This window comes from Rhinoderma darwinii, chromosome 4 (assembly GCF_050947455.1).
Source record: "Rhinoderma darwinii isolate aRhiDar2 chromosome 4, aRhiDar2.hap1, whole genome shotgun sequence".
Classification (NCBI taxonomy): domain Eukaryota; kingdom Metazoa; phylum Chordata; class Amphibia; order Anura; family Rhinodermatidae; genus Rhinoderma; species Rhinoderma darwinii.
In genome coordinates, this window is record NC_134690.1 from 307469730 (window position 1) to 307491155 (window position 21426).

Genomic DNA, 21426 nt, shown 5'->3' on the forward strand with positions numbered 1-21426 from the left:
TGGTGTATATGTTGTTTTTTTTTTTTGTGAAATTCCCTCACACCTTATATATAGATATATATATAATATTTACAGAAATGCTTAATTTTAACCCCTTGCGTACCTTCGACGTAATAGTACGTCGCTGGCCGCTTAATCCAGCGTACCTTCGACGTACTATTACGGCGCAGGAATAAACTGTCACTATGTGAAATCACATAGTGACAGAACAGCGGCGGCAGCTGTCATTGACAGCTAACCATCTCTGCTACTGGCCTGGGGACCAATTAGCAGTCCCCAATGCCGGCGATTGCTGTGATTGGTCAGTCTCTGAAGACGGACCAATCACAGCCGTCTGTGACGTCGCCTGCAGGAGAAAGCTCCTGTCACTTTCTCTGATCTCCTCACTTCTGTGAGATACGTGAGGAAATCAGAGAAAGCGGTGTAAAAAAAACAAACACTTTTTATTAACCCCTTCCCGAAAATGGGCGTATAGTAACGCCCTGAGGATGAAGCGGGCACAGGAGCTGTGCTCGCTCCATCTTCATCGGATGTCGGCTGTAATATACAGCCGACATCCCACTGCAACTACAGCGATCACTGTCCTCTCCGATCGCTGTAGTTTAACCCCTTAAATGCCGCTGTCAATAGCGACAGCGGCATTTAAGTGATTGATACAGAGGGAGGGGGCTCCCTCTGCAACCCATTGCCCCCCCCGCGAAAAATCACGGGGTTCTGATGGTTGCAATGGCAACCAGGAAGCCTAGCAACGGCTTCCTGGTTGCCAGGTACGGGAGCCTATTAGATCCTGCCCAAGGCAGGACGTAATAGGCTCAACTGTCAGTTGTAAAGTGACAGTTACAATACACTGCACTACATACAGAAGTAGTGCCGTGTATTGTACAGGGGATCAGAAGATCAGATCTTCCAGTCCCCTAGTATGTGTAAAATAAAAAGTGAAAAAAAAGTAAAAAAAAAGTTTTAGATAAATCAATAAATACACGTTTTACGTAATAAAAACAATAATCGCCTTGTTTCCCTGATCAAGCCCTTTAAAATTAGAAAAAAATGAAAAAAAAGACAAAAACTAGACATAATAGGTATCGCCGCGTTCGTATCGGCCTGACCTAAAAAAATATCATATTATTTATCCCGCACGGTGAACACCGTAAAAAAAAAATACCATAAAAAACAATGGCAGAATTTCCTTTTTTGGTCACGTTGTTTCCAAAAAAATGGAATAAAAAGTGATCAAAAAGTCGCGCGTAGCCAAACATGGTACCAATAAAAACTACAGTGTGTCACGCAAAAAATGTATGTACTCCGCACAGATTACATATGCCCCCACATTATAAACTGAAACACCAGTAAAACACTAAACAAAACTACTACCAAGCAAAATCTGCGCTCCAAAAGCCAAATGGAGCTCCTTCTGGGCCTGGCAGTGTGCCCGAACAGCGGTTTATGACCACATATGGGGTATTACCGTACTCTGGAGAACCGCTTAACAATTTATAGGGCGTATGTCTCCAGTGGTACAAGCTGGGCCCAACACATTGGGCACTGAAATAGCATATATGTGGAAAATGTCAATTTTCAATCTGCAACATCCACTGTGCACTAATTTCTGCAAAACCTTTGGGGGTCAAAATGCTCACTACACTTCTAGATGAATTCCTTGAGGGGTGTAGTTTCCTAAATGGGGTCACTTCTCGGGAGTTTTCACTGTACTCGTACCTCAGCGCAATGCAACATGGCGTCAAAAACAAATTTTGTAAAATCTCCACTCCAAAAACGAAATTGCACTTTTTCCGTTTAGACCCTTGCCGTATGTCCAAATAGCCGTTTACAACCACATATGGGGTATTTCCGTAATCAGGAGAAATTGTGTAACACATTTTGGGGTGTCGTTTCTCCTGTATTCCTTGTGGAAATGAAAAATTCTGAGCTAAATCTACAGGTTATTGGAAAAAAAAAATGTTTTGATTTTCACGGACCAATTCTAATAAAATCTATAAAACACCTGAGGGCTCAAAATGCTCACTACACCTCTAATTTAATTCTTTCAGGGGTATAGTCTCCAAATTGGGATCACATCTGGGGAATTTCTACTGTACTGGTACTTCAGGGACTCTGCAAATGCGACATGGCCCCCAGAAACCAATTCAGCAAAATCTGAGCTGCAAAATCCAAATGGTGCTCCGTCCCTTCTGAGCCCTGCCATGGGTCCAAACAGCAGTTTATTACCACATAATGGGGTATTTCCGTAATCAGGAGAAATTGCTTTACAAATATTGAGGTGCTTTTTCTCCTTTATTCCTTATAAAAATTAGAAAATTCTGTGTTTTTTCCAAAAAAAAAGTATTTTCATCTTCACAGACTAATTCCAATAAATTCAGCAAAAAACCTGTGGGGTCAAAATGATAACTATACCACTAGAAAAATTCCTTGAGGGGTATAGTTTCCAAAATGGGGTCACTTTTGGGGGGATTCCACTGTTTAGGTCCCTCCAGGGCGTTGCAAACGTGACACGGCACTGAAAACCATTCCAGTAAAATCAGAGCTCCAAAATCCAAATGGCGCTCCTTCCCTTCTGAGCCCTGCTGTGGGTCCAAACAGCAGTTTATTACCACATATGGGGTATTTCCGTAATCGCGAGAAATTGCTTTACAAATGTTGGGGTGCTTACTCTCCTTTATTTCTTGCAAAAATTAGAAATTTTTACGTTTTTCCAGAAAAAAAGTAGATTTTCATTTTCACAGACTAACTCCAGAAAATATAGCAAAATACCTGTGGGGTCAAAATGCTAACTATACCCCTAGATAAATTCCCTGAGGGGTGTAGTTTAAAAAATGGGGGTCACTTTTGGGGGTTTCCACTGTTTTGGCACCACAAGACCTCTTCAAACCTGACATGGTGCCTAAAATATATTCTGAAAAAAGGAGGCCCCAAAATCCAAGAGGTGCTCCTTTGCTTCTGAGGCCTGTGTTTCAGTCCATCACCGCACTAGGGCCACATGTGGGATATTTCTAAAAACTGCAGAATCTGGGCAATAAATATTGAGTTGCGTTTCTCAGGTAAAACCTTCTGTAGTACATTAGAAAATGTATTACATATGAATTTTGTAAAAAAAAAAAAAATTTGAAAATTTCAGCTCTACTTTCCTTCAATTCCTGTAAAACGCCTAAAGGGTTGAAACACTTTCTGAATGCTGTTTTGGATACTTCGAGGGGTGCAGTTTTCAAAATGGGGTGTTTTATGGGGGTTTCTAATATATAGGGCACTCAAAACCACTTCAGAACTGAACTCGTTCCTGAAAAAAAATCGCTTTTTGAAATTTTCTTAAAGAGGCTCTGTCAGCAGATTTTGCAGCCCCTATCTGCTATTGCAGCAGATCGGCGCTGCAATGTAGATTACAGTAACGTTTTTATTTTTAAAAAACGAGCATTTTTGGCCAAGTTATGACCATTTTCGTATTTATGCAAATGAGGCTTGCAAAAGTACAACTGGGCGTGTTGAAAAGTAAAAGTACAACTGGGCGTGTATTATGTGTGTACATCGGGGCGTGTTTACTACTTTTACTAGCTGGGCTTTCTGATGAGAAGTATCATCCACTTCTCTTCAGAACGCCCAGCTTCTGGCAGTGCAGATCTGTGACGTCACTCACAGGTCCTGCATCGTGTCGGCACCAGAGGCTACAGTTGATTCTGCAGCAGCATCAGCATTTGCAGGTAAGTAGCTACATCGACTTACCTGCAAACGCCGATGCTGCTGCAGAATCATCTGTAGCCTCTGGTGCCGACACGATGCAGGACCTGTGAGTGACGTCACAGCGTGATCTCTGGAGAACACGGCTGTGTCTGCACTGCCAGAAGCTGGGCGTTGTGAAGAGAAGTGGATGACACTTCTATACACAACGCCCAGCTAGTAAAAGTAGTAAACACGCCCCGATGTACGCACATAATACACGCCCAGTTGTACTTTTACTTTTCAACACGCCCAGTTGTACTTTTGCAAGCCTCATTGGCATAAATACGAAAATGGTCATAACTTGGCCAAAAATGCTCGTTTTTTAAAAATAAAAACGTTACTGTAATCTACATTGCAGCGCCGATCTGCTGCAATAGCAGATAGGGGCTGCAAAATCTGGTGACAGAGCCTCTTTAAAAATATGAGAAATTGCTGCTAAAGTTCTAAGCCTTGTGAGGTCATAGAAAAATAAAAGGATGTTCAAAAAACGATGCAAACAAAGTAGACATATGGGAGATGTTAATTGGTAACTATTTTGTGTGGTATTACCATCTGTTTTACAAGCAGATGCATTTAAAATTGGAAAAATCATAATTTCTTCATATTTTCGCTAAATGTTGGTGTTTTTCACAAATAAGCAATGAATTTATCGACCAAATTTTTGCACTAAACTAAAGTACAATATGTTACGAGAAAACAATCTCAGAATCAATTGGATAGGTAAAAGCATTCCGGAGTTATTACCACATAAATTGATACATGTCAGATTTGAAAAAATGGGTCTGGTCCTCAAGGCCAAAATGAGCTGGGTACTCAAGGGGTTAAGATTAGTAATCCAGCTTATGAGGATCATTTGCTACAACCATGAACCTTGAAAAACCGATTACCGGTAAGTAATCAATCCTTTACCTATTCACCTATGACAGCACCCCAGGAGATGTCAAATAGAAACCAATATTTTTAGGGTGGGACCACAGCTTGTAGCACCTTTCTACCAAAGACCAAGTCAGAGGCTGTATGCAGTTGTAATCGGTAGTGTTTAAAGAAGGTGTGAGGAGAATTCCATGTGGCAGCCTTACATATTTGGTCTAGGGATGCGTCTGCTCTCTCTGCCCATGAAGTGGACACGGCCCTGGAGGAGTGAGCTCCGAAAAACTCTGGGGTCTTGAGCTTCTGATTTATGTAGGCTAATTGTATGGCCTGCTTGATCCACCTTGCCATCGTGGCTTTACTGGCTGCCGAACCTTTGTTGTGATCCTGAAACTGGACAAACAAGTTTTCTGAGGATCTCAGATCCTGGGTAATCTTTAGGTACTGGACTAGGCATCTTCTTACATCTAGGCAGTTAAACTGTTGTTCCCTCTGATTTATTGGGGAATCACAAAAAGAGGGAAGGACAATATCTTGGTCTAAGTGAAAAGGAGAGGCCACTTTAGGAAGGAATTCTGGTAAGGTTTTTAGGATGTCTCGATCATCTAGCAGTAGGGTATGTGGAGGAAAGGCAGAGGGGCTAAATCTCACTCACTCTACGGGCTGATGTAATGGCTAACAAAAATTTCATTTTGAGTGTCAGCATTTTCAAGGAGATAGAGTCTATTGGTTCAAAAGGTGGTTTTATCATAGCCTGGAGAACAAGGTTTAACCCCTTAATGACCGGGCCATTTTGCACGTTAATGACCAAGGATTATTTTTTGTTTTTTCACGGTCGCATTCCAAGAGTCGTAACTCTTTTTGTATTCCGTCTATATAGCCGTATAGGGGCTTGTTTTTTGCGGGACGAGTTGTATTTTGTAATTGTACCATTTTTAGATGCTTATAATATATTGATTAACTTTTATTAACTTTATTTTAGGAGAGAATTGAAAATAAGCAGCTATTCCAGCATTAATTTTCACGTTATAAATTTACGCCGTTTACTATGCAGCGTAAATAACATGTTACCTTTATTCTATGGGTCGGCACGATTACGGGGATACCAAATATGTAAAGGTTTTATATGTTTTCCTACGTTTGCACAATAAAAACCCTTTTAGAAAAAAATTACTTGTTTATGCATCGCCGCGTTCCAAGAGCCGTAACGTTTTTATTTTTCCGTCAATGTGGCCGTACGTGGGCTTGATTTTTGCGGGACAATGTGTAGTTTTTATTAGTACTATTTTGGGGTACATAGGACTTATAGATTAACTTTTATTTTATTTTTTATGGGGGGAATGGGAGAAAAGAGAGAATTTTGACGTTGTTTTTTGCGTTTTCTTTGGACGCCGTTCATCCGGCAGTTTAATTAATATGTTCATTTTATTGGTCAAGTTGTTACGATCGCGGGGATACCATATATGTGTATGTGTGATTTGTTTTGACCGTTTTACTAAATAAAACCACTTTTTGGGCCAAAAAAGTAGTTTTATTTGACTTTGACTGTAATTATTTATTTATTTTTTTCACAAACTTTATTTAACTGTTTTACATTTTTTTTTTTAGTCCCACCAGGGGACTTCACTATGCGATGTGCCGATCGCATATATAATGCTTTGGTATACTTCGTATACCAAAGCATTATTGCCTGTCAGTGTAAAACTGACAGGCAACCTGTTAGGTCATGCCTCCGGCATCGCCTAACAGGCAGATGCTGAAGGCAGACCTGGGGGTCTTTGTTAGACCCCCGGCTGTCATGGAAACCCGACGGCGACCCGCGATTTGTTTGCAGGGGCGCCGATCGGGTGACAAAGGGAGCCCCCCCCCCCTCTGTCAAACACATTAAATGCCGCTGTCACTATTGACAGCGGCATTTAATGGGTTAAACTGCCGGAATCGGCGCGCGCTTCGATTCCGGCAGTTGCAGCAGGAGCCAGGCTGTGTATAACAGCCGTGCTCCTGCCGCTGATCGCGTGGGTACAGTCTCAGTACCCGCGCCATCACAGGACGGATATATCCGTCCTCCTGCGCGAACTAGCAGCTGCTGAGGACGGATATATCCGTACTTCGGCGTTAAGGAGTTAAAGAGGCTCTGTCACCAGATTTTGCAACCCCTATCTCCTATTGCAGCATATCGGCGTTGCAATGTAGATAAGAGTAACGTTTGTTTTTTTTTTAAAACGAGCATTTTTGGCCAAGTTATGACCATTTTTATATTTATGCAAATGAGGCTTTCTAAAGTACAACTGGGCGTGTTTAAAGTTATGTCCAAGTGGGCGTGTATTGTGTATGTACATCTGGGCGTTTTTACTTGTTTTACTAGCTGGGCGTTGTGACTAGAAGTGTATGATGCTGACGAATCCTCATCATCCACTTCTCTTCACAACGCCCAGCTTCTGGCAGTGCACAGACACACAGCGTGTTCGAGAGATCACGCTGTGACGTCACTTCCCCAGGTCCTGCATCGTGTCGGACGAGCGAGGACACATCGGCACCAGAGGCTACATTTGATTCTGCAGCAGCATCGGCATTTGCAGGTAAGTCGATGTAGCTACTTACCTGCAAACGCTGATGCTGCTGCTGAATCAACTGTAGCCTCTGGTGCCGATGTGTCCTCGCTCGTCCTACACGATGCAGGACCTGGGGCAGGAAGTGAGTGACGTCACAGCGTGATCTCTCGAGAACACGCGGTGTGTCTGTGCACTGCCAGAAGCTGGGCGTTGTGAAGAGAAGTCGATGATGCTGATTCGTCAGCATCATACACTTCTAGTCACAACACCCAGCTAGTAAAAGAAGTAAAAACACCCAGATGTACATACACAATACACGCCCACTTGTACATAACTTTAAACACGCCCAGCTGTACTTTAGAAAGCCTCATTTGCATAAATATAAAAATGGTCATAACTTGGCCAAAAATGCTCGTTTAAAAAAAAAACAAACGTTACTCTTATCTACATTGCACCGCCGATCTGCTGCAATAGGAGATAGGGCTTGCAAAATCTGGTGACAGAGCCTCTTTAAAGAGGCTCTGTCACCAGATTTTGCAACCCCTATCTGCTATTGCAGCAGATAGGCGCTGCAATGTAGATTACAGTAACGTTTTTATTTTTAAAAAACGAGCATTTTTGGCCAAGTTATGACCATTTTTGTAGTTATGCAAATGAGGCTTGCAAAAGTCCAAGTGGGTGTGTTTAAAAGTAAAAGTCCAAGTGGGCGTGTATTATGTGCGTACATCGGGGCGTGTTTAATACTTTCACTAGCTGGGCGCTCTGAAGAGAAGTAACATCCTCTTCTCTTCAGAACGCCCAGCTTCTGACAGTGCAGATCTGTGACGTCACTCACAGGTCCTGCATCGTGACGGCCACATCGGCACCAGAGGCTACAGTTGATTCTGCAGCAGCATCAGCGTTTGCAGGTAAGTCGATCTTCAGGGTTCCTAAGAATATACATCTTTTTGATGGGTTTAAATTTGATTTTTTAAAATTTATGTTCCATCCTAATTTTGTTAGTATATCTCGGACTATCTGTAACTGTAGGGTCAAGGTTTGAGATGTTTCTGCAACCAACAGGAAATCGTCCAGATATGGGATCAGGAGAATGTCGTTCATCCTGATGAGAGGTCATTTCCGCTATCAGTTTTGAAAATACCCTTGGGGCCTGTGAGATGCCAAAGGGGAGGGCTCTGTATTGTAGGTGAAATACGGACCCGTTAAGTGTCACTGCTACCCTTAGGTATCTTTGATGATGATGACATATGGGAACGTGATAGTAAGCATCCTCTAGGTCTATTGAGGCCATCACACAATCTCTGGAGAGGAGATTTATAGTTGATGCGATGCTCTCCATGCGGAATTTTTTGTAGGTCAGATAAAGGTTTAATTTTTTTAGATTTATAATGACCCTGTGTTTGTTCACAAGGAAGAGAGGGGGAAGAAAAGCCCTGACCTGTCTCTATGCTTGGAACTTGGATTAGGTCCCCTTTTTTTATGAGTGACAGAACTTCTATTTCTAGTGGATGATACTTCTCATCAGAACGCCCAGCTAGTAAAAGTAGTAAACACGCCCCGATGTACACACATAATACACGCCCAGTTGTACTTTTACTTTTCAACACGCCCAGTTGTACTTTTGCAAGCCTCATTTGCATAAATACAAAAATGGCCATAACTTGGCCAAAAATGCTCGTTTTTTAAAAATAAAAACTTTACTATAATCTACATTGCAGCGCCTATCTGCTGCAATAGCAGATAGGGGTTGCAAAATCTGGTGACAGAGCCTATTTAAGTGGGGGCCCAAAAAGGTAATCTCCTGAGCAGGGAATAGCACACAGCTTCCCCTTGGATCCGGTGTCCCCTTTCCAGGTTTTTAGCCAGATAGCTCGTCTAGCAGAATTTCACAGGGCCGCTGATCTGGCGGAAAGGCGTACAGCATCTACTGAGGCGTCTGCCAAGAAATCTGCGGCCTTGGAAAGTGTTGGAAGGGAGGCTAAGATCTGATCCCGAGGGGTCTGGTCTTTTAAATGTAAATCCAATTGTGCGAGCCAGATTTTCAGGGATCTAGCCACACAAGTGGCTGCAATGCCTGGTTTAAAAGCCCCCGTAGAGGCTTCCCAGGTCTTTTTAAGGTAGAAGTCGGCCTTCCTATCCATAGGGTCAGACAAGGAGCCTAGATCTTCAAGTGTTTCCTTGATATCTTGGCTACTGGAGCGTCAAGTCTAGGGATGTTGTCCCAGTCCTTGCATGCCTCGTCCTCAATATTTGTCTTCCTATGAGGATTTTTCCATTCTTTTTTAATGAGATTAGATATGTTTCAATGGATAGGAAAGGTTCTATTCTTCTTAGGTCCTAGGCCTTGAAACATTATGTCCTGGACGGACCGAGGTTCTTTAGGATCATCTATATTCATAGTCGCCCTAACTGTTTTTAGGAGTAGGTCTATGTCCTCAGTTGGGAACAGATTCCTTTCTCCCTCATCCTCACCTGAGGAATCAAAGGAGCTGTACTCCCCTTCTTCACCTAGTTGGGGATGCTCTTCAGCTGAGGAATCAGAATCCATCCGGCTAGAAGAGGCGAACGGAGGATCTCTTTTCTTCTTAAGGGACTTTAGTGAGTTCCTAACTTCAGCCCTTACAATATCCTTGATACTTGTGGCTAAGTTTGTAGACTTTTCTGAGATGATGTTGTCTAAACATTTCTGACAAAGCCTTTTGTTATAGGATGATGCGAGTTTCTTTTTACATATCGCACACTCCTTGTTATGAGCCTTATCCAGTTTTTTCCTAGGACAGCCCCTGGCCTAAACATATGTACAATAGAAAGGGAACAGTATTAGGTAAGGAAGAGGGTTTTTTATCTTACCCGATATTCCTGGCGTCCTCAAGTACCGGACTTGGAGGACTTGGCATCCGAGCGGTCAGTGCGTCCCGGTGCTTCTCCTGGCGTTTCCATAATGGAGGAAGAAGACTGGAGACCGAAGTTCCTGCTGTTTCTGGCCTAAATAGGCGCCTCCTCCCCACGTGGGTCACCGGAACACCGCCCCCTGCAGTGTTGGACGCATCACCGCCCGGAAGTGACGCGTTGCGGCGACCGGACGTGCCAGTGAGAACGAGGGAAAGTCGCCAATGCTGGGTATGGTCCGGCAGAGCCGAACGAGACCCCGGGAATCCGCTCCCCGCCAGAGGAAGGCCCACAGTGTGGACCTTAAACCACCTCCTTTTGCTGCAGCAGGAGGGAGGCGATGGACCGGGAGAGGAGGGAGTACCTGTACCAGACTCAAGGTTGCTCCCTCCAAAGGAGACTTATACCTTTCAGAGCACCCCTAGTGGAATAAGGTGAGACCTTGCTAGGGGGTCTGCAACCCCGGGAGAAGTGCTTTTCCTCAGGACAATCATTCCATCCATAGGACAGGAAACCTGCAGGTGTGTGGAGAGGTGTGTCCATTTTTATATCCTCAGGTTTCTTGTCCAGCGGATGGGACGTCTCTCCAGGGGTGCTGTCATAGGTGAATAGGTAAAAAATAATTAAAAAACAATGTCAAAATCACTATTTTTTTGGTCATCAACCCTCCAAAAATATAGAATAAAAAGTGATCAAAAAGTCGCATGTACCCTAAAATAGTACGAATAAAAACTACAACCCGTCCCGCAAAAAACAAGCCCTTACACAGCTTTTTTGACTGAAAAATAAAAAAAGTTATGGCTCTCAGAATATGGTGACACAAAAGATAAATAATTTTATCGAAAATGGATTTTATTGCGCAAACGCCACAAAACATAAAAAAACTATATACATCTGGTATCGCCGTAATCGTATCGACCCGCAGAATAAAGTCAAATTTATAGCGCATGGTGAAAAGTGTAAAAAAAAAAAAAGACAAAAAACTGTCAGAATTTGTTTTTTTGTCACTTTGCTTGCCAAAAAAAATCTAATAAAAAGTGATAAAAAAAAAAAAAAAATCACATTTACCCTAAAATGGTACCAATGAAAACTACAGATGGTTCCGCAACAAATAAGCCCTCACACAGCTCCGGTGAAGAAAAAATAAAAAAAGTTCTGGCTCTCAGAATATAACGACAGAAATTGTGCAGTGTCCAAAAGCGGATAAGATCGGGCGCCATTTATCAGTGCGACATTGGCCATATATCTGCGGATTATTATTTATTTACCGAATTATTATACCCTCTTATTATGTCATGATGTACTCTGCCCAATTTACACATACCCCCACACATTATAAACTGGTATACACAGCAAAACTCCAAACAGAACAGTTACCAAGTAAAATCTGCGCTCCAAAAGCCAAATGGAACTCCCTCCAATCTGAGCCCCACAGCGTGCCCAAACACCAGCTTACATCCACACATGATATTTTATATCCGGGAGAACCCGCTCAACATTGTACGAGGTATTTGTCTTCAGTGGCACAAACTGGGCACAACATATTGTGCATTAAAATGGCATATCAGTGGAAAATTCTAATTTTCACTTTGCACCATCCGCTGCGCATTAACGCCTTCGCGCACCACGACTTAATAGCATGTCGTGGTGCGGGGGGTTATATATGGAGCGGGCTCATGCGCTGCGCCCGCTCCATATTCTGCAGGTGTCAGCTGTGTATTACAGCTGACACCCGGGACTAATGGACAGGAACAGCGATCGCGCTGTTACAGGAGTCTGTAAAAATGATATTATACTGCAATACATTAGTATTGCAGTGTATTGTACCAGCGACCTAATGATTGCACGTTCCAGTCTCCTAAAGGGACTTGGGAGGTTTCCACTGTTTTGGTACCTCAGGGGCTTTGCAAATGTGACATGACAGCCAAAAACCATTCCAGCTAAATTTGAGCTCCAAAAGCTTAATATTGTTACTTCCCTTCTGAGTCCTGCCGTGGGTCCAAAGAGCATTTTATTACCACATATTAGGTATTGCTGTAATCAGGACAAATTGCTTTACAAATTTTGGGGTGATTTTTCTCATTTATTCATTGTAAAAATTATAAATTTCTATGTTTTTTCAGAAAAAAGTAGATTTTCATTTTCACGGCCTAATTCCACTAAGTACAGCAAAAAAACTGTGGGGTCAAAATGCTAACTATACCCCTAGAACAATTCCTTGAGGGGTGTAGTCTTCAAAATGGGGTCACTTTTGGGGGGTTTCCACCGTTTTGCTCCTTCCAGGGCGTTACAAACGCGACATGGCACTGAAAACCAATCCAGCAAAATCTGCGCTTCAAAATCCAAATGACGCTCCTTCCCTTCTGAGCTCTGCCGTGGGTCCAAACAGTATTTTAGTACCACATAAGGGGTATTGCTGTAATCGGGAGAAGTAGCTTTACAAGTTTTGGGGTGCTTTTTATTCTTCATTCCATGCAAATAATATTTTTTTATATATTTTTTCAGGAAAAAAAGTAGATTTTCACTTTCACAGGCAAACTCCAATAAATATAGCAAAAGACCTGTGGGGTCAAGATGCTAACTATACCCCTACATAAATTCCTTGAGGTGTGCAGTTTCCAAAACCGTGTCACTTTTAGGGGATTTCACTGTTTTGGCACTACAAGACCTCTTCAAACCTGACATGGTGCCTAAAATATATTCTAAAAAAAGAAGGCCACAAAATCCACTAGGTGCTCCTTTGCTTCTGAGGCCGGTATTTCAGTCCATTATCACACTAGGGCCACATGTGGGATATTTATAAAAACTGCAGAATCTGGGCAATAAATATTGAGTTGCGTTTCTCTGGTCAAACCTTCTGTGTTACAGAAAAAAATGTATTACAAATGAATTGCAGCAAAAAAAATAAAATTTGTCAATTTCCCCTCTACATTGCTTTAATTCCTGTGAAACGCCTAGAAGGTTAAGAAACTTTCTGAATGCTGTTTTGAATACTTTGAGGGGTGCAGTTTTTAATATGGGGTGATTTATGGGGTCTATCTAGTTCATAAGGCCCTCAAAGCCACTTTAGAACTGAACTGGTCCCTGTAAAAATAGCCTTTTGAAATTTTCTTGAAAATGTGAGAAATTGCTGCTAAAGTACTAAGCCTTGTAACGTCCTAGAAAAATAAAATAATGTTCAAAAAACGATGCAAATATAAAGTAGACATGGAATATGTGAAATAGTAATACCACACAAAATAGTTACTATCTGTTTTACAAGCAGATACAATTAAAATTAGAAAAATCATAATTTTTGCAAATTTTATCAAAATTTTGTTGTTTTTCACAAATAAGCAATGAATTTATTGACCAAATTTTTCCACTAACATAAAGTACCATATGTCACGAGAAAACAATCTCAGAATCGCTTGGATAGGCAAAAGCATTCCAGAGTTATTACCACATAAATTGACACGTCAGATTTAAAAAAATGGGGCTGGTTCTGAAGGCCAAAATGAGCTCGGTCTTGAAAGGGTTAATAAACTCATTAGCATAAATCTAAAATCGCTAATAAAGTGGTGAAAACAGATCGTTTTTTAAAATAAAAAGCACTGCAGTCACCTACATTATAGCGCCCATCTCCTTATGTAGGAGATAGGGAACTTATAATGTGGTGACAGAGCCTCTTTAAGGCCAAAACAGGCTGTGTCCTTAAAGGGGTTAAATTCTAGCTAAACTTTTGACAAACTTCTGACATGTCATAGTGAAATGTCAGAAGTTTGGATTGGTGGGGGTCATAGACTTTCTATTGAGTCCGTACACGATACATTTATTTCTGGAAAAAGCCGAACAGACACGAAGCAGCGCTTCAGCTGCTTCGTTCTAGAGATTGGTGGGGGTCTCAGTGTTCAGACCCCCAGCAATCAAAACTTCTGACAGGTCACTATGACATGCCAGAAGTTTGTCAAACGTTTAGCTACACTTTAAGGCCCTGCTCACATCATCATCAGGTTCCGTTTCCATTAGTTGTTTTGTTTTTTAACGAAAACAATAGCGTATTGTTTCCGTGAAAAAACTGAAACTTTACCGAACGAAACAAACGTAAATCAACTGCAACAGAAGCATCACCATTGAAATCAATGGTAATGCAAACGGAAGCTAGTTTCCGTTCATCTGTTCCTCTGATGGAAGGAATGAACATAAACCCCAAGCGGAACTGATGGTGATGTGAACAGGCCCTTAGAGTACATTTGCTGTTTTGTCCTTGGGGCCAACTTATTTTACATGGTGAAATTGTGGGTTACAGTGATAGTGACAAAATCTCTGTTTTTCCCAACAGGAGAAAACGTTGTGCTGCAGTCAGAATTCTTGTGACTATTGCTGTAACTTTCTACCCAAGGCCGGTTGCAGTAACCCGAAATTTTACTGAAATCAAAAGTTGCCGTGGATCCCTTTAAAAGCAATGTAAACCTTTGAAGACTTATGAACTTAGATATGATCGATACCAGGTGAATCCTGCGTGAGCCGCTGTCACCAAAGCAGTCAGACCCGCTGACCTGATGGATTCGGGTTCCAGCTAAAGATACAGCTTCTAGGTATCCAGGATACAAAGCAGCTGTATCTCAAAAAATAAATGAATAAAAGTTGCACTAAAGCCTTTGTTTTCGTAGAATATTATTTTTTTTTCAAATGTTTCCATATGCTTTAATGCTTTGATCATAGAGTCGATTGGCAACGACTGAAAAAATTGTAAAACCATTATTTTGGTACCATAGCTGTAATGATGATCACAGACAAGCGTTTAGCAAAAAGACTATGTATTTAGCATTTCATCAACCTTCAGCAACCAAACTGTTAGGCGTTATTCACACGACATTGATAAACGGCCGAGTGACGGATGTTCTTTTAACGGCCGTTACACAGCCATTTTCAAAACAATGACGTTCTATTGGTGTATTCACACGGCCGTTTTTAGAACGTCCCGTGAATAATGGGCGTCAAAAGCTAGGACACGTCCTAATTTTGGCCGTTTTAACGGCCCCCATAGAAGTCGTTGGATCAATTTTTAACGGCTGTCAAAACATGCAACAACCGTTAAAAACTGATCTGTGACATGGGGATTTGAAAGGGAACTACTAGTTCCCTTGGTGGCTATCGGTGGCGCGACGACACATACTCACCGATGCAGCGCCGACTTCTCCTGGTCTCGTCGCTAGTATCACGGGTTCTGCGAAGGCGACACGATAACTTCAACGCACCGCCTTCACAGATCCCGTGAGACTATCGACCAGACCAGTGGAAGAGCGCGCTGAATCGTACGCGGGGAGGCTGCGCGGCACCGTACGCGGGGAGATTGCGCGGCACCGTACGCGGGGAGGCTGCGCGGCACCGTACGCGGGGAGGCTGCGCGGCACCGTACGCGGGGAGGTCTGTGGCACGGCACGCAGGGAGGTCTGTGGCACGGCACGCAGGGAGGTCTGTGGCACGGCACGCAGGGAGGTCTGTGGCACGGCACGCAGGGAGGTCTGTGGCACGGCACGCAGGGAGGTCTGTGGCACGGCACGCAGGGAGGTCTGTGGCACGGCACGCAGGGAGGTCTGTGGCACGGCACGCAGGGAGGTCTGTGGCACGGCACGCAGGGAGGTCTGTGGCACGGCACGCAGGGAGGTCTGTGGCACGGCACGCAGGGAGGTCTGTGGCACGGCACGCAGGGAGGTCTGTGGCACGGCACGCAGGGAGGTCTGTGGCACGGCACGCAGGGAGGTCTGTGGCACGGCACGCAGGGAGGTCTGTGGCACGGCACGCAGGGAGGTCTGTGGCACGGCACGCAGGGAGGTCTGTGGCACGGCACGCAGGGAGGTCTGTGGCACGGCACGCAGGGAGGTCTGTGGCACGGCACGCAGGGAGGTCTGTGGCACGGCACGCAGGGAGGTCTGTGGCACGGCACGCAGGGAGGTCTGTGGCACGGCACGCAGGGAGGTCTGTGGCACGGCACGCAGGGAGGTCTGTGGCACGGCACGCAGGGAGGTCTGTGGCACGGCACGCAGGGAGGTCTGTGGCACGGCACGCAGGGAGGTCTGTGGCACGGCACGCAGGGAGGTCTGTGGCACGGCACGCAGGGAGGTCTGTGGCACGGCACGCAGGGAGGTCTGTGGCACGGCACGCAGGGAGGTCTGTGGCACGGCACGCAGGGAGGTCTGTGGCACGGCACGCAGGGAGGTCTGTGGCACGGCACGCAGGGAGGTCTGTGGCACGGCACGCAGGGAGGTCTGTGGCACGGCACGCAGGGAGGTCTGTGGCACGGCACGCAGGGAGGTCTGTGGCACGGCACGCAGGGAGGTCTGTGGCACGGCACGCAGGGAGGTCTGTGGCACGGCACGCAGGGAGGTCTGTGGCACGGCACGCAGGGAGGTCTGTGGCACGGCACGCAGGGAGGTCTGTGGCACGGCACGCAGGGAGGTCTGTGGCACGGCACGCAGGGAGGTCTGTGGCACCGCACGCAGGGAGGTCTGTGGCACCGCACGCAGGGAGGTCTGTGGCACCGCACGCAGGGAGGTCTGTGGCACCGCACGCAGGGAGGTCTGTGGCACGGCACGCAGGGAGGTCTGTGGCACGGCACGCAGGGAGGTCTGTGGCACGGCACGCAGGGAGGTCTGTGGCACGGCACGCAGGGAGGTCTGTGGCACGGCACGCAGGGAGGTCTGTGGCACCGCACGCAGGGAGGTCTGTGGCACCGCACGCAGGGAGGTCTGTGGCACCGCACGCAGGGAGGTCTGTGGCACCGCACGCAGGGAGGTCTGTGGCACCGCACGCAGGGAGGTCTGTGGCACCGCACGCAGGGAGGTCTGTGGCACCGCACGCAGGGAGGTCTGTGGCACCGCACGCAGGGAGGTCTGTGGCACCGCACGCAGGGAGGTCTGTGGCACCGCACGCAGGGAGGTCTGTGGCACCGCACGCAGGGAGGTCTGTGGCACCGCACGCAGGGAGGTCTGTGGCACCGCACGCAGGGAGGTCTGTGGCACCGCACGCAGGGAGGTCTGTGGCACCGCACGCAGGGAGGTCTGTGGCACCGCACGCAGGGAGGTCTGTGGCACCATACGCAGGGAGGTCTGTGGCACCATACGCAGGGAGGTCTGTGGCACCATACGCAGGGAGGTCTGTGGCACCATACGCAGGGAGGTCTGTGGCATCATACACAGGGAGGTCTGTGGCATCATACACAGGGAGGTCTGTGGCATCATACACAGGGAGGTCCGTGGCATCATACACAGGGAGATCCGTGGCATCATATACAGGGAGGCTGTAAATAGTGTCTAGGTGAACATGTGACCTTTTGGGTGTTTTCAGGGGGTTGGGACAAAAAAAGCCTGATCAATGAAATTCATCAGTTTTTTTAACGACCATGTAAAACTGATGCAAAATGGATGTCAAACAGCCATTAAAAACGGACAGACGGACTGGAAATGGATGAAAATTTAGAGACACACTGATGCAAAACGGCCATGAAAAACTGACAGTTGATCAGTTTTTAATGGACATTTTTTTTCACTGTCGTGTGAATATAGCCTTAGGGCCTGTTCACATCACCGTTCATTTCCGTTCCGGGGTTCCGTCGGAGGGTTCCGTCGGGTGAACCCTGCAACGGAAAGTGAAACTGGCAGCACAGCTTCCGTTTCAGTCACCATTGATCTCAATGGTGACGGAAACATCGTTAATGCTTTCCGTTATTCACCATTCCGTCTGGTTTCCCGACGGAATCAAGAGCGTAGTCGACCGCGTTATTGATTCCGTCGGAAAACCGGAAACCAGACGGAATGGTGACGAACGGAAAGCATTAGCGATGTTGAGATCAATGGTGACTGAAACGGAAGCTGTGCGGTCACTTTCACTTTCCGTTGCGGGGTTCACCAGACGGAACCCTCCGACGGAACCCCGGAACGGAAATGAGCGGTGATGTGAACAGGCCCTTAGGCCTCAAGCCCACTTCAGTTTTTTTAGTCAGGGTGTTATCCGTTGTTTTAACTGATAGCACCCTGACACATTCATTTCAATGGGGCAATGCACACTTTCGTTGTTTTAAAGAGGCTCTGTCACCAGATTTTGCAACCCCTATCTGCTATTGCAGCAGATAGGCGCTGCAATGTAGATTACAGTAACGTTTTTATTTTTAAAAAACGAGCATTTTTGGCCAAGTTATGACCATTTTTGTAGTTATGCAAATGAGGCTTGCAAAAGTCCAAGTGGGCATGTATTATGTGCGTACATCGGGGCGTTTTTAATACTTTTACTAGCTGGGCGCTCTGACGAGAAGTATCATCCACTTCTCTTCAGAACGCCCAGCTTCTGCCAGATCACGCTGTGACGTCACTCACAGGTCCTGCATCGTGTCAGACGAGCGAGGACACATCGGCACCAGAGGCTTCAGTTGATTCTGCAGCAGCATCGGCGTTAACAGGTAAGTCGATGTAGCTACTTACCTGCAAATGCTGATGCTGCTGCAGAATCAACTGTAGCCTCTGGTGCCGACACGATGCAGGACCTGTGAGTGACGTCACAGATCTGCACTGCCAGAAGCTGGGCATTCTGAAGAGAAGTGGATGATACTTCTCGTCAGAACGCCAAGCTAGTAAAAGTATTAAAAACGCCCCGATGTAACACACATAATACACGCCCAGTTGGACTTTTACTTTTAAACACACCCACTTGGACTTTTGCAAGCCTCATTTGCATAACTACAATTATGGTCATAACTTGGCCAAAAATGCTCGTTTTTTTAAAATAAAAACGTTACTGTAATCTACATTGCAGCGCCTATCTGCTGCAATAGCAGATAGGGGTTGCAAAATCTCGTGACAGAGCCTCTTTAACGGAACCGTGCGGCCGTTCCGTCAAAAGTAATGCAGATCCTACTCCTGCCCGTTTTTGACGGAACAGCCTCGGCTTATGCATTGAATTTGGTTCGTGAAACAACGGAGTGCACACGGATGCCATCCATGCGTGGCCCGTGTTTGACGGAACCGTCATTAACGGCCGACGGAAGTGTGCATGCAGGCGTTACAGTCACTTTCTTTGGCCCTAAGGAGCCCCGTTTTTACTAAACGTTTCCAATATCTGACAGACCCTCTAAACTTCACAATGATTTTCCTGACATTATGGTTGTTGATGATCCTCTGAATAATTACAGCGATCTAAGAATCAGAAGATCAATTATCTAACATACCTGGGAAACTTTGTGTTACAGAGCAGTAGAAGAATGAAACACAGGACATTGTAATACCACAGTCGTTAACCTGCAAAACTACAATTCCCAGCATCCTCTGGCAGCCTGCTGCAGCCACATTTACCACTGACCCGTAAAACAAAGAGTTAAAATAACATATCATAACTTTTATTAACAGTGTTGTGAACATCATAACGTGACATATGAGGCGCTATCGGCTTATAGGTGAATCTATGGCTTACCTTCCAGACAGGAAGCAAAACCAGCTTTATGCAAGTAAGACGGCCAGAACTCACGTTACCCCGGATGCTACCACACAGGAAGTTCCGCTCAGAGAATGACAACTAGGAAAATACTTCCTTCTTCCTGCCCCGCCCCGCTCCCGGGCGCAGCCAATCATGGAACCAGCTTCCGCACACGTCACATAGACCAGCGTCTCGTGAACTGGACTTGATTTCTCCTTTAGACCTGGAGTCAGTGATTTGGACCTGAATGTGGAGGGGAAGGTCAGGATCATAAGATTAGGCTATGTTCACACGGAGTGTTTTGCAGGCAGAATTCCTCTGCCTGCGCGCAGATTTTCGCGGCGTTTTTCGCCCGCGGCCATTGGGCGCTGCGGGCATAAAACACCGCGAGATACGCTTTCTCTGCCTCCCATTGAAGTCAATGGGAGGTCAAATGCGGAAACGCCCGAAGATAGGGCATGTCATTTCTTTCTCCCGCGAGCCGGTATTACCGCCCGCGGGAGAAAACCACCCCCGCCTCCCATTGAAATCGACGGAAGGCATATTCGGGCCGTTTTCTGACGAGCTTTTTGGCACAGTTTCCGCGACAAAAAACTCGTCAAAATACTCCGTGTGAACATAGCCACTTGGTCACCAATTCCGCTCTATGTGAAAACAGGAAGTCTGCTGTAAACTCGCAGCCTAGTCAGCAAGAAAAGTAGCGATAGTATAGCCAGCGTTGGTTCGCCTCTAAAGCGCCCTCTTCTGGTGAGAAAGTATGACAGTATAAGGAATTATACTGAATGGGCGGGATTCTATCTAAAAGCTGTATGATGTGTTCCAAAAACGGGATCGAAGTCCCGTCATACGGCTCTCATAATTTATATGGGATTTGATCCTCTAATGGAAAAGCAGGCAAACTTTCCTTAAAAAAAACAAAAAACGATTTTTGGCGGTGAGACCCCCATCTACAAGAGCCCTCACCTCTCCCACTGTACATAGTGCTATGTTGTTTTTTTTTAGCCTGGGGTTGTCCAAGACTTTGTAATAATATAAAAAAAACAAAAAGCAAATGTTCTAAAATTACAAAACAAATCAGTGCTCACCTCTTTAAAACCCCTTCCCGCACCTTGACGTAACTGTACGTCAATGTGAGCAGTAAGTTCACGCACCTTGACGTGCAGTTACGTCTGTGCTTTGACAGTTAACCGCCGCGCGGCGCTACACCGCAGTGGCGGTTAACTATGCAGGGCGTCTGCCCTGCATTCCCCGTTGCCGATCAGCGGCCTATCGCCGCTGATTTCGGCAGTTAACCCCTTAATTGCGGCGTTCGATTTGAACGCCGCAATTAAGGTGTTTAGCGCCGATCGGCAGCCCCCATGTGAAATCACGGGGGCTGGCGATCCTACCCATGGCAACCGGACGCCAGACAATGGCTTCAGGGTTGCCATGTACAGAAGCCTATGAGGACCATCGGGAGGGTGGTCGTCGTAGGCTTCCTGTCAGTGTGAGGCCTCGTTTACACGAACGTATTATACGCGCGTGCGACGCGCGTGCTTTTCACGCGTGTCGTACGGACCTATAATAGTCTATGGGGCTGTTTAGACGATGCGTGTATTTTGCGCTGCGTGAGTGCGTTGCGTAAAACTCACGACATGTTCTATAATCGTGCGTTTTTCACGCAACACGCACCCATTGACTTCAATGGGTGCGTGAAACCAACGCATGCCACACTGACGGTCCTGCGTTGCATGCGCGAAAATCACGCAAGAGCTGTCAAACTCCTGAATGTAAACAGAAAAGCACCACGTGCTTTTCTGGTTACAAACATCCAAACGGAGTGTCAAATTCGAGATGAGCGCACCGAACTTCACCGGGTTCGGCCAAACTCGTTTTGACCGAAACCGGTAAAAAATGTTCGGGTACGCGACGTCAGGAGACAGTCACTGTCCACGGTGCT

At 45.7% G+C, this 21426-nt stretch overlaps 1 protein-coding gene across 1 annotated transcript in view; it reads right to left on the reverse strand.

Annotated features, from left to right (window-relative positions):
• Nucleotides 1-19555, reverse strand: part of SERAC1 (serine active site containing 1) — a 274787-nt gene extending 255232 nt beyond the window's left edge. Inside the window, exon 1 of the mRNA XM_075862712.1 lies at nucleotides 19485-19555. The gene's annotated coding sequence lies outside the window, so the exon portion shown is untranslated. The remainder of the gene's footprint in view (nucleotides 1-19484) is intronic.
• Between the last annotated feature and the right edge of the window lie 1871 nt (nucleotides 19556-21426).